Consider the following 15,127-nt stretch of genomic DNA (forward strand, 5'->3'; position numbering starts at 1 on the left):
TATTTTTTATGTGGAAAGAAGGGCATGTTGAAAAATCTATTATTGACACTTCTTTGTCGAGTATGTCAGATGAGAGTTTTTATTCATGTTTTTCTGATCTGGAAGATGACAATTATTTGAATGCATATTGTAAATTAGATACATCAAAAATTATATGTAAAAGTCAATGTATTCCACCATTTGTACATGAAGGCATTCAGAACTTTTCTTTGATGATACAAATGCATTTTAAACTCTATATCAAGATTTTATAAAAAATAAAAGACAAATTGAGTATAATTTATTGAGTATAATTTATTATACTATTAGGTGTTACCATTGATAACTCCCTTAAATTTGACACCCATTTCAATCTTACCATCAAAACCGTCAATAAAAAGCTTGGCTCTCTCTATAAAGTAAAACACTTTCTCACTCCTCACGCTAAAATTACAATTGCCAGCACACACCTACTATCAACTCTTTTCTATGCCTCCCCCCTCTTTACAAACCTAAACAAGACAACCCTTAACAAACTTGCTTCTTGTTACAATCACATAGCTAGATTTGCCACAAATTCCACCTTTAGAACGCACCACTGCACTAACTTGAAGCAACTAGGGTGGTTAGAGTTTTCCAGCCAACTCCATTTCAACCAACTCAAAATGGCTCACCAGATACTGTATCACCCAGAGAAAACACCAGCTCTGAAAAACATCATTCACCCCTATATTAACCTGCAATCTTACGCTCCTCCAATAAGATCTTAGCTCAAACTACCAAAGCCAATAATTCTGCTGGGGATTCTCTATTCTCAAACTTTGTAGGTAAAATGTGAAACTCCCTACCTAACATGCTCACCTCAGAACCCTCACTCCTACAATTCAAAAAAAAGCTTAAACCCCATCTCAATACTCTCTGGCAATGTCCCTGTTCCAAACCTGATTAACCACTATCATTTACCCTTCTCTTACCTCACTATCCTTAACTGCTTTTTAACAAGGCGCCTCGCCTTTGTAACTGACCTATGTTTTTTTTTATTTGCTGCTGTTGTTTTTTTCCCAAGATGTGATGTATCTTTATATTGTATTTAGAACTCAACTATCTTGTTCATATGTCTGTTATGTACTTGGAGCTTTTCTCCCCGGGCCTCCGCTGAAAATGGACATGTATCCAGTCGGACTCTCCCGGTTAACAAATGTAAAATAAATAAATAAATAAAAAATTTAACTAAATTAGAGTGGCAAGCATTGCACAAGCTTAGTATGAACAAATAACTTATTATTAAACCAGCGGACAAGGGGAACAAAGTTTTTATTTTGCATTTTACACAATATGCCCGCATGTGTTGGGAACATTTAAATGATAGTACAGCATACAGGAAAAGTGATGTAAAAGAATATAAGGAGGCTACTGTAAATTTTCAAGATTTATTAAGTAAAGGATTAATGTTAGGTTATTTTACAATAGATGATGTGAATAATAAGTTTGGAGAGGATGAGTGTGAAATAGCTACATTTTATTGTTTGCCAAAGGTTCATAAAAATATTCATAGCCCTCCCGGGCAGCCAATAGTGTCAGCATGTAATTGTTTTCTTAACAATATGGGTATTTATTTACATAATTTTCTTTTGCCCTTTGTTAATAAATAAGTTTCTTTTATTAAGGATAGTTCAGACTTTTTGGAAAAAGTGCTTTCCATACAATGGACAAGTGATATGTATTGGCTTAATGCCAATGTTAAAAGTTTATATACCAGTACTGATCACCAATTTGGGCTTGAGGCCCTAAGAGTTACCCTGGGTGACAGTCCTCTTACATATTATATAGTAGAACTAGTTGAATTTTGCCTAAAAAATAATTATTTTGAGTTTGATGGGCAGTTGTTTCATCAGTTGAGAGGCACGGCCATAGGGGCTGTGTTTGCCCCTATGTATGCAAATATTATGATGGGACTGTTTGAAACAGACTTTTTGTATCATAAGGATTTCTTTAAGAAGCATGTAGTTGGATATTATAGATTTATTGATGACTTGATATTTATTTATAAGGGGGGAAATACACAGGCAATGCATGTTTGGAATAGTCGGAAGAATAATAGGTTCTTGTTACAATTTGATGGTTTTCAAATTGGTAATAAGGTAACTTATTTGGGCATTTGTTTAGAAGGGGGAGCACATGGAAAAATAATAAGTAAAATACATCAAAAATTTGAGAATGGGGCCCATGTTTTGGATGACTGTAGTTGCCGCCCCCCCATCTTTTGAAATCCCTCCCCTATGGAGAATTACTTAGAGTGAAACGGCTTTGTAATAATAGTGGTGAGTTGAATAATGAACTTTATAAAACAGTGGAATTATTCATTAGAAGAGGTTACAATGAAAAAATGGTTCATGCTTCATTGGATAAAGTAAAAAAAGACGATTATAATTGGCCAACAGTAGATGGTAACAGGAAGGTTAATCAATCTGGTATTAATTTAACTAACAACCTCAGAAAAATATTTGTGGTAATTACTTATGATCTCTTACCGGATGAGGTGAAGAAAATAATTCAATATAATTGGGTTTTTTGTTTAAATTCAAAGAAATTGCAGATATATTATGTAGAAGCCCTATGTTTTCTTATCATAAAGATAGAAGTATTAAAGATATACTAGTATATACTGGCTTTTCTATGCCTGATTACAGCATAAATAGTAATCCTACTTTATTAGGCACCTTTCCTTGTGGCAGGTGTATTACATGTCAATATATTTGTAGGACATTTGAATATATTAATGGAGTGCATTTTCAGGCTAAGGCCATATTTTCTTGTAAAACTGAAGGAGTTATTTATGCACTTAAATGCCCCTGTGGTATGTTTTATATTGGTGAGAGCAAGAGGGCTTTCAAGTTACGAGTCCAGGAGCACATTAGGGACATCAGGAATTCTAAACTTGAAAGCCCTCTTGTTATGCATTTTAAGCAATGTCATAATGGAGACCCAGGAGGTCTATTAAGTACAGTTTTAGAACATATCCGTATTGATAAGTATGGTTCTGATATAAAGAAAAAGTTGTTGATAAAGGAAATAATGTTCATATGAAAATATAATACATTGACTCCCAGTGGTATTAATGCAGAGTGCAATTGGTGTGTTTTAATTTAATTTGATTTAATTGCATTTAGTTATTTGTCAGTTTATTACTAATTATCTAATTGTTTGTGTTATATAAATGGAAGTAAGGAGTTTTGATTTGTATTCTCCTTTGAAGGCTTTTGCTGAGGAGCTAGAGGTTTTAATAAATGTTCTTTACTGTTATTTACTGTGTTTGGATCCTGGTCTTTGTTTTGTTGTATACTATCTACAGTTCCAGCTTGTTAGTCGTGTTTGTATAAGAAAAAGGATTATTGAGAATGACCACTGGCAACAGTGCCACAATGCACTTATATTCACAAAAGCCTTGGCACCTCTGCTACACATCCTTCAAGATGTCACTAATATGTGAAATATATTCCACATAGCACTGTGACTTCCAGATATGTCAGTGGCAGAGCAGTGGGTGTCACTGACATGCATAACAGTTGGCACTGCAGTTATCTGCACATGGCCCTTTCAAAGGCAGCACTGTACCAAGGCAGTACAAGACAGTTCCCTATTAGAAGACCGAAGACGCAGTCTTTTGAATGCATCTTGGTCGAACTCAAAAGCCTGAAATGGCAAAATATCAAAGTGGCTTTTAAGCAATTTCTTTCCCTGGGAAAGAATTCACTTGGCCATTTTGTTACTTTGCCATGTTCGGCACTGTAGTGCGGTCTAAGAGTTGGAATATTTAAGTAGGGGGGGTGTGGGGGTCAAAGCCCCCTATTTAATGTAACGTTTAAAGTGTTTTATTTTTATTTTTTGTTGGAACAGCGATTTTTTTTCCCTAGGAAAAAAATCGCTGTTCTGACAGTTCAAAGATTATAGCTTTCCCTTACATAGGGTCGATTAATCACTGTTTGCACTCAGTGATCTAATATAGACCCATGCAAGACGACTGCCAGGAGAATGTGCTGGCCAGATCCAGACAGTATTAACCACACATACACATAGCTCATTGACCCCTGCGTATTGTGGACAGTCAACATGTTTTCATGTGTATTTGTACAGCCCTGTCAATGTGTGCTATGCTGCTATTTCCATGTAAACATATATATGCAAACATATATGTTACTGCATTTGTGTGGGTATATGGGGAAGGCACACCTGTCAACTGTACACATTTGCATGGACTGTGTTGATATTTGCTTAACATTTCGGTTCCATTTAGCATACTATTGTGCCCTGCATTGGGGACTGGAAGCATATCAATAAAGATACCAGGTCAGATTGTACTGGCATAGATTTGAGTTTCAGACTTCTTGCCCTTCATATCCTTGCTGCAACTGCAGGTCCTGCTGTGCTATCACTGTGTGAGTCTGTAGGGGGTTAATTCAACATTGCCACCATTTGTGTGCCTTTACCAAACATGTCTCTGTGGTTTTCTACAACTGACTTGCTGTGTGGGTGTGAGGGGTGGTTATGGGACCCACACCCTGACATCCATGCCTGTGACCTATGACCCCCCCAATTAGTTGTCCCCACACATATACTGCAGTGGGATTTGCCACCTTGGTTACTACTGCATAGTGTATAGAGGCCAGTTTTGGCCAGACATTTGCTGGTGTCCCACATAGCTGTCAGTTGTGTGCTGCTATCCCAGTAGGCCACCCCATTCCCTTGCATGCATGCAGCATTGCCATAGATATGCTAGCAGAACATACTATTCCATTCATTTATTGTTAAGAAGACTGACTTACCTTGTGCTTGCAGCAGTTGTGAGGACGGTACTTGAGGGGTGCCTATATTGGATGCACAAAGTACACTGCCTATACATGGTACGTTACATGTAATGTGATGTGTGTGTGTCATCCATTTTACTGTGTGTATGAGTCAGAGAGAGGTGTCAGTCCCTGGGGTCCCTACAGTGTCAGTGTGTGTGCTATGCATTGCCTCTTTGCCAAGGTGTGAGCATACTGAGCACGCCTCCGTCTGCCTACAGGAGCAGGCTCAGGAGCCTCCTCCTGTGAGTCCCTCTGTGCCTGTGAGGACTTTATACTGTTGTGCTGCAGATGCTGCCTGTATGATTGGCTGTCTATGATACATTCCAGCTGCCACCAGTATTACTCATGGCTTTGATTTGGCCACTGTGAGTGTTAGAGGCATTAGTGGTAATTTGTGCATGATTGCCTTTATTCTGCTGTTGCCCTTTTTTAATTAATTTTTACTTACATCTCCTCCCATTTTCAGCTATGCACCCACCTGCCAGATATGTTTTTGTGTGTTTTGCATGGACCATTGTGATTTGCAAGAGTCCCATATTGGTGATTTCTACTTCATTTCTCCTTTATTGTGCTGTTGCCCTTTATTTATTTATTTTTTTACATCTCCTCCCATTTTCAGCTATGCAGCCACCTGGCAGCTGCATTATTGAGTGATTTCAATTACCCATTGATTTGCAGAATCCTATATTGCTGATTTGTACTGCATTTCCCTTGTTCTGCTATTTCTTTTTTTTTCATATATCCTTCCTGTTTAAGCACCATGCCGACCCATTTAGCTAGTGTAAACAGCAAGAAATGGCCCTTCCCTGCACGTGAACATGCTCCTCAGTTCATGGAATAAGACTATACAGCCTCAGACACACGCCCTTGCTTAGCTGTGCTTAGCAAAGTGCAAACCTGGGCAATGGAGCTCCAATGTTCTTACAGCAAGCATGACACACACCGTTTTCATGTTAGTTGTTCCTCCTGCCTACACAATGGTGTTAGAGCACCTACACGGTTAGGTGCAGTGTGACACTTAGAAGAATTTTGTGATCCAGTATAAGTCCCCTGATTAACATACCCCACTGCCTTAATCTGTAGTTACTGCACCACACAAGAGCCTCCCCCCTTAGCAACCACTGTTCCCTGCCATTGTTTTGATTCTGCTTGCCGTATAAGTATAATGGCAAAATGCAGGTTTCCCTTAAAATTGACTTTTCATTATTTTTTTCGACACGATCCATTTGCATGGTGCTGCCTTATGCTTCAATGGCTGAAATCAATAACAATAAAATAAACTTTTATTTTTATAAAAATTAAAAGATTTTCCATGCCAATGGTCATATATTTGGCCATTGCCATGCCTACAGATTAGGATCCATATTTTATTGGAGCTATCATGGGTCCTTTTTCATTTTTGCAGAAATGTATTCGGCTAGTGGTTGAATACATTTTTACATCTGCACAGTTACCTGCCTGCTTCCTGGATTGCTAATTCACCTCATTTGCATGTTTTTCACCAGCAAATACGGTAATCAGCATCCTGCATGGGTTTCCATGCAGGAACAGTGTCGGCTCACTCGTGCATGTCAAAACAACACTTTCCTGTATTGCTCGGTGGCCATATTCTGTGCAGGAGCAGCTACACTGCTCCTCCATGGAAAAATAACATTTGTGAATCCCACAGCCAGAGTAGCTCTTTCTCATCATATTCTATATTATCGGTGATTAAGACTTTTTCTTTACTAACTATTGAAAATTATTCAGCCAGATGGAAAAATTTCCTTTGTTTTAATATCAATGAGAGATCCAGTTTTAATAAACTCGTAATATTGAATAATCCATTTATTTGGATCCTAAAAATATATATTTTCTGCTGAACAAACTTTCAAGTAACTTTCCATGCTATATAAAGTGTCATTAAAGGATTTCCAAAATTTTATATATAAAAATATGACCTATAAACATTGGATATTCACTTGGTTTCCTATTGCCTACACAAAGGATGTTATTTCTACTTCAAATTTTCCTACTATTATCTTGTTAAAGGAAAAAAAAATACTTTCTGGTTTCAACTCTTAGAAGGTGATAAGTTAATCTCATTGGATCACCTAACAATAAAATATGATTTAAATACAAACTCATGGCTACAACTCCAATCATATAGACAATTCATGATTGACAAAATCAGTTCAATCCCTTCAAGTTCAAGAATACCAACACCTAAACTCATATAATTTTTAATCATGTTTATTCACCAAGCTACATCTATTGAATATAAACTTTTGATTATATATAGAATAATTAATAAAGAAACAAAATATAATAGACAATTACTGGAATTATTTCATATAAATTAACAATAAGTCACCTTCTGATGACAATAAAAATATAATCTTGGAATCATCTAGGCAGACTACATTGTCACTTAGATGGAGATTATATTCATGGAAATTTATGAATAGAGCCTTTTACACACCCCATAAGCTGGAATTGGTCAGCAAGGAAAAGGTATTGTGTTGGAGATGCAAAGCAGAAACCAAAGCAGATCAGTCACATATGTTTTATGACTGCATACTTTCAAGCAGTATTGGGAAAAAAATAATAATTTTCTTCAAGTTTTTTTACTGACAGATTTACTTTATCTAAATATTTGATAATGTTTAATACTCCGATTCCTAATTGTGTTAGAAGAATTAAATACCCGTTATTATGGTTTGTTTTGACAGTAGCTAGAACAGTACTAACCAGAAACTGGAAATCTGAACACCCTCCTTTATTTGCAGAATTCAAGAGCATTCTTACTGAGCTTTGTCAATTGGAAATGATGACTATTAAATCAAGAACTTATAGAACATCTTTTCTATATAATCTGTGGTTCAACTTTATTAGATAAGAATTCCACATTACTTAATGACATCAGTTTTATAGTGATTTGTTATTTAATAGACACCAATGTAAATACGCTAGTTGATGTTAACTTTATGTATATAGTCTTTGTTTTAACTAGCAATTTCCATATTGTTTTTCTGCAATTGATTTTGTATTGTTAAAAACTTTAATAAAATAAAAACTGTTAAAAAAAATAAAAAGCAAATTCTTTTCCAGGCTTACAATACTTAATGAAATTCTTTGTTAATGTTGTTATTTTGTTTTTCTTTGTTGTTCTCCTTTTCAAGAAAACAAAGCCTGTTAAACACCTTTAAAGATTCTTCTCCAATGGCATGCATGAAATCTATCTGTCTATCTATCTATCTATCTATCTATCTATCTATCTATCTATCTATCTATCTATCTATCAAACTTTCTGAATTAGAATACACTTTTGTCATGAAAAGTGTAAAAGCTAAATTAAAAATGTGATTTAGTCTGCAATATGTGTATTCCTCTTTGTTAAGGATAGATGTATGAACTTTTTGCCTTTTCCTCTAAATGTAAAATAAATAAATAAATAAATCCCATTCTATTGGAAAAAAACACAACTAGGAAAAGAAATGTGTATTTGATCTCCTTGCTGTTATAGGATCTGCGTATTTTCCTAGGAAGCTAGAATACTGCAAATGTAATTTGGACATTCTTCAAAGAGAAACTTGACCATGAGCAAGTAAACAAGCATATTAATATGTAAGTGTACGTCAGTGTGACACTCTGCTTCTATATGACAACAAAACATGAACTAGATAGTTAAGAAGAAACAACCGAGAAGAAAAGTGGTATTTTACTGGTTATGACTTATGAGGCTTTTTTTAGAAACTCTGTCTCTGTCTAAAATGTTTTAGAAATTCCAGGCCAAAGTAACTGTTTTAGGAAAAGATTATATTTGTCTGTGGTCAGATGTTTCCTTCTTGTAATCTATTTGTTAAAAATAATATATTTTTTTATTTCATTACTCTAATATCACCCACCCCATCCAACCACTACCTTTCTTTCCACTCCACTAACTACCTTGATTATAGCAAGCTCAGATGCTCATAAGCCAGTACTTATTATACAGCAGGAACTTCTTCTTGTAACATTTGTTAATGTCTGTTATGTACTTCACAGATAAAGATTCTAGTTGTCTACTGATGTACTATGTTCTTCATCTGTAAATATGTTGTAAGTAATTGCTATGCAAATTGTTAATTGCTATGTAATCCAATGTAACTACTGTCTGTTTATTTTAACTGTGGAGCTTTTCTCCCCGGGCCTCCACTGAAAATGGACCTATGTCCAGTCGGACACTCCCGGTCAACAAATATAAATAAATAAATCAATCAATAAATAAATAAATAAATAAATAAATAAATATTACACAATTTCATCTATATATATTTGTATATTTAGTTCTTAACTGTATTGTTTAACTCATTCTTTTTAACTACCCATTTTTATATATTCATTTTTACAAAGCATGCAAGTGGTTCTCTATCTATTACCTGCTTGTGGGTTAGTGGCTCAACTGGTAGCACATTTATCTTTAGAGCTAAAACATCAGAACACTGCAGGTTCTAGTCCCACCCTAGTCAATTGGGTTATTTTTCCATTACTGATACTGCAGTGCAGCATTTATGACTACTGTACCCCTGTGTCTGCCATACTTCACCTGATACATTAAACAGAGGTCCCATCTGCCCAAGTTGGTGGTAGTTCAGGTGAATGTAAAATATCCCACATCTATTATCTAAAAAGAGTAGAGAGTTCTTAAAAACCTCATTGGTCATACACATTAAAACAAAACTAAATAAAATGTGTGCAATAATTAAGACATGCCGGGAGGGGAGGGGCATTAATAACTTTGGGCTCCTAAAAACAGAGGTGGCTAACTTCATGGCACCCATGCAAATGAAGAAAAGTTGCATGACCAACAGATCATACACTGATGCACTGTACAAACACGTACACAAATGCATGGATCTCGCCATACCCAGTAGAACTAAAACGCTGTGCTCAAAAAAAAGGAAGCCGATCTGGTGGTCCCCTGCCATAAACAAACTCTACAACAGAAAGAGGAAAATGATGCGGAATAAGGTGAAGTCCCAAGACTGGAAAAACTCCCTTATCAGCCTCAACAAAAGGTTGAGATCCCTCATCAAATCGTCTAAAGCTAGCTATGAAAACAGAATTACAGCCGATAGTAAAGACAACCACAAGGCCTTAGTAATTATGTAAAGAATCTTCATGGCAATACCCAGATTTGCTCTGAGCTACTACACAATGGTAACTGCTATACTGAGCCAACAGATATTGCAAATATACTGGCGGACAGATTCAGTGCTAACTTTACCCCTCTTGCCCCCCAAAATACCAGTAGATTGCCAGGCACTCAGTATTACTGCTGCACAGGTTAAAACATCATAGTCCAAGGCCAAGAATACAGCTTCTATGGGACCTGACAGTATTCCTGGCTGTGTTCTACATGAACTACAGAGTGAACTGGCACCTCAACCGTGTGCCCTGTTCAATCACAACCTCACCTCAGACTTTGTCCCTACTGAATGGCGCACTGCTACAGTCATTCCTCTCCACAAAGGAGGAGTGACTACAGACCCCAGGAACTATTGCTCCCTTAACCTGATGAGTCTGATATGCAGAGCTATGGAACACATCATCATGGACCTAATAAACAAGGATATAGGGAATCTCCAAACTCTGGATCCTACACAGTTTGGCTTTGTGAAGGGTAGATCATGTCTGCTCAACTTGGTCGACTTCTTTGAGTCAGTCACCAGAGCTGTGGATGAAGGTAAGGTGGTTCATACAGTCTACCTTGATCTGGCCAAGGCCTTTGATACCATTCCCCACTCAGGAATCATAGAAAAACTTACTAAGCTAGGCATCAACCCCTATATCACTAGGTGGGTTGCAAACTGGCTCACAGATAGAACCCACGGTGTGAAAGTAGCTGACTCCAAGTCAGACTGCCGACCAGTCACGAGTGGAGTCAAACAGGGTTCAGTCCTGGGTCCTCTCCTGTTTGGTATCTACTTCTCTGAACTCCGGGCCAACATGAAGGGACTCCAGCTGACAAAGTTCGCTGATGATTGCAAGTTGGGAGTTATTATTAACTCCCCAAGTGATGTTGACATCCTACAGAAAGGCCTCAATGAGACCAATGACTGGTGTCAGAACCATGGCCTTAAGCTCAATGCCAAAAAATGTGTCTTCATCCCCTTTGGGAAAAACCCAGTTCCCTTGAATTACCACATTGATGGCAGTCCACTGAATGCAGAAGGCGTTATAAGAGATCTGGGAATTCAGGTTGACAGCAACCTCTCTTTTGACCACCACGTTGCCACTGTGGTCAGAAAGTCCTTCTATGTAGCACATCTCATTACTAAGGGTTTTGCATCCAGGAAGAAAGAGGTCATTGTCTCCCTCTACTCTTCACTCGTTAGGCCAGTCATTGAGTACAATGCCCCATTTGGCATGTACCTCACTAGACACCTGCAACAACTGGAGAGGCCACAAAAGTACCTCACAAAGAAGATCCTAAGCCTTAAACACTTGTCCTATATGGACAGACTCAAAAAAAATCCAACTATTCTGTCTCATATCACCTACTTAGAGATGATCTCTGCTTGACTTACAAAGCCATGTCTGACCCAGCTCTGTTAGAAATGCTACATCTAAAGAAATCCCAATCCCTCCGCACCACATGCTCCAGAGACCTCAACCTCATTACCACAATCAACAGAACATGCTGGAGGAACAGTTTCATAACCCAGAGACTGCCCATGCTATGGAATAGATTTCCCATACATGCCAAGCAGAGCACCTCCCTGGCCAATTTCAACAGAAATCTTGGCTGGGCTGCCTTCTGTGTGGAGTCTGCATGTCCTCCTTGTGGTCGCGTGGGTTTCCTCCGGGTGCTCCAGTTTCTTCCCACATCCCAAGACATGTTGTAGGTGGAGTGGGCACTCTAAATTGGCCCTAGGTATGAGTGTGTGCATATGTGTGCCTTCAGTGGAAGGATGGGTGCCGGGCTGGCAACTCGACACTGTAAAACTCTACTGCCAATCATGAGCAGACAGGTGATCCGCTGTGGTGACCCCTAACCGGGAAAAAGCCAGAAGAAGATATAATATATATATATATATATATATATATATATATATATATATATATACCAAAAAGAAGCAGAAATAATCAAATGGTGCATCAAATAATCAAAAGAGAGAAATAAAAACAATCCATCTTCATAGCCTTTTTGCCATAACCAAAAACAATCGTTTATAATAAGGTTACTCAGGATCTGCATTTTGTTTTATAAAACAGTTTGCTATCCAGCAAATCATATAAACCAAATCATGACAAAACAACTTTATCCATAGCTTTAATATGGCTAAGCCAATAATATAATCATCATACAAAGTGTTTTGTAAACTTAAACATTTAGTCAGTGAAATGGGATACATTTATATATCTCATCTTAAAACCTTAATCCATGTTGATAAGTCAAAAAAAGCATGTGTGGTATCCTCCTCAATATCACAATCATGACAGCACCTTTCAGCTTAAACTTTATATTTCATGCTACCTGTAACAGAAAGCTTATTAAAAGAAAGCTGCCAAAGAAAATCTTCCAATTCAGGGATGTTAGGATAAAGATCCCATCATCAAACTGAATGCTGTCTAGATGAACGGACAACATTCAATATTCAACAGACATTTTTCACATGCTGTACCAATGTAATTTTTACATGTACAATATTTTTCCTCTTTTTTTAATGAAAATCATTTTATTAGCAACAAATACATCTTGTCAACTTGCAATGTTAAGATTTTGACACATAAACTTCTTTGGTCTGGTTAATTTATAGAAACGCATTATCATAAATCTTTCTAAAACTGGTGAGTCAAGCTGCTTGTATATTTTGTAGTTTCACTTTGATGCCAAAGCTTTGCATAAAAATAGAAATAATACAGAAATAGTTGTAACCAGCATGATTTCTGTTCTGCAGTACAAAAGCCCTAAATTCCAAAATAGCCTTTGATGCCCTATAAGCTGGAAGTTTGCCCACTACAGACATGACATCATCAAAGTCCATATGGGGAAGGTCCTTTAAATGCAGCCTGTTTTATATTATGGGAGTAAATCTATGATGCCTTTGTTTTGCTGACTGGACTCTTAAAGGTTACAGTCTTTACAGTCTGAGTTTTCTTTTTGTTGAGCAATTCTGATTTTTCCTGAAGGTAGGGTGTCTGTATGATGAACAGATGGTCTTTCAAATCCAAGGTAACAACTACCCCCGACAATCCTTTTGGAAACCATCAGTAAGCTTTTATTTGCCACAAACAAAGCACATTTTGTTACATAGTCAGAGTTCATTAGTGTCATGTCTAATTTGGGGGGGTAGGGCTGATAATAGTCAATCAACAATATAATCAGAATCAATTATCCAATTGAGATGATGCTGAGTATATTCTGACACATTAATCAGTGTCTTGTGTGAGAGATGTTTGTTTCCCTTACAGATAAAAATTGCTGTCATGTTGACAATAAGAGTTTGCAGGACAGTATAGTTCACTTTGCTGCACATTTTGGTAAGAAGTGCCTCACACTGGCATGTTTCAACAAAGTAAGTTCCTTGTTGCTGAATACCATGTTTTCCTCGGTGATGAAGATAGTTCAAATGAATAGTCTGTCCTTGTTGTTCTCCTGGTGGTTGGCATCTACAGTTCACAAGAGTCTGTGCATTTTGATATGTTTTTCAAGATGGCTATCATGGGTACAGCTGCCTGATGAGCAGAAGTAATGGCAGAACACAAGCAGCAGTTTGAAACTTTCAAAGATTTGGTTGCAGGGATGCCAGTCTGCTCTATTCTTCTTGGTTGAAGAAAAACAATATTTGTGATATTCAGGAAGTAAGAAGTGTAGCAGCAATATAAAGCTGAGTCTGACATTAATTATAAAGTTGCTGTATTGCTGAAATGAAAATTACTGCAGTGACTGTTCAAGGAACTGTAGGCAGGGGTGCGTTATTCTGGCCCAGTGGTTACTTTGATGACTCCAAATGCATTTTGACCTTCTGTATATGACATAATGTTTAGGTATTACTTGAGTCACATGATGTGTCTAAAGTCAGCTAATCTGGATCACTGGGTGATGGCATCACAGTTGGTATCATGTCACATAATCTTCTCATCCAATGGCAGAAGGTTGGGTTTTAGCAGTCATCTGATTGAAAACCCCAGGGTCAGGGTTGAGGGTAGGCATAGCTGCACCTGGTCCTAATAGTCTTCATTGGTTTCTGGCATCTCCAGGTGCCTCTCCCCCATTGGTATGGATTTTTCTGATAAGGAAAGCAGAGATCCATGCTGCTAAATCAACACATTGGATGGCTGTGGCTGTTGCTGTTGTGAGGATAGCCAGAAAAGGACCATTTTGTCTGAAGTGAGGGAATTGCTGTCAGGTAAATGATCTAATGTAGATCCAGTCAGTAGGTTTGATGACGTGTCTGGAGGAGGGGGTCAGGCTGCTGTTGAGTTGATGCTATTTAGGAGTAGATCTGCTGCAGAAAATAACCAAGTTTTCACAATATAGAAAAAATGTTTTATCAATATTTTTACTCTCTCACAGGTTTGGGGAAATGAGAGTAGTGATGCTGAATAGTCATATTCATTTTTTACACAACTGTTACACTACCTGACATAATATCTATAGAAGTAGGTGCTTCTATCTAACTGGATGCAACTTGGAACACCAGATTTTAGAAGGAATAACTTTTTGGCTACAATACTAGCATTTTACTTACTTGGATAGACTTTAACATACTCAGCAAATATATCTACAATAACTAATAAATAGCAAAACATTTGACATTGAGGCAGTTCACAGAAAACATAAAGGTTCCATGATTTATGTAATGATTGTCTGTGGAACGTTATACTAAATGCACAGCTGTCATGTATTAATGCTGATTAACTTCAGAAATGTAAGGGGCATATCAGTTAGTATTGCAGCTTGGGACACGAACAAGTATTTTTTCTTTCACAGGGAAAAAAATGGTACACTCAAATCAACTGAAGTAAAAATGAACACTGTGCTACCAGCAGCAGCAGCAATCACAAAGCCTCCTTACCTTTTAAAAGCCCTACCTGCTCTTGGAAAGACAAGTCTTGCAATGACAAAGGAACATTTTCAGTTTGAAATGGCTGCAGAAGGAAAGCCCAAAGTTATACTGTGCAGTCTATTTAGTCAAAAGATTTGCAAGGGAATTCTCTTTAAAATGTAAGATTCAACAGTCTTGTGGGCACTATATTTTGGTAATGAGTGTATCTAACAATTGAGCTACAAAAATTCATTTTTTATGACAGAAATTGATGATGTCAAATAT

This window comes from Protopterus annectens, chromosome 6.part0 (assembly GCF_019279795.1).
Source record: "Protopterus annectens isolate FY-2018-M chromosome 6.part0, PAN1.0, whole genome shotgun sequence".
In the NCBI taxonomy this organism is placed as follows: Eukaryota; Metazoa; Chordata; order Ceratodontiformes; family Protopteridae; genus Protopterus; species Protopterus annectens.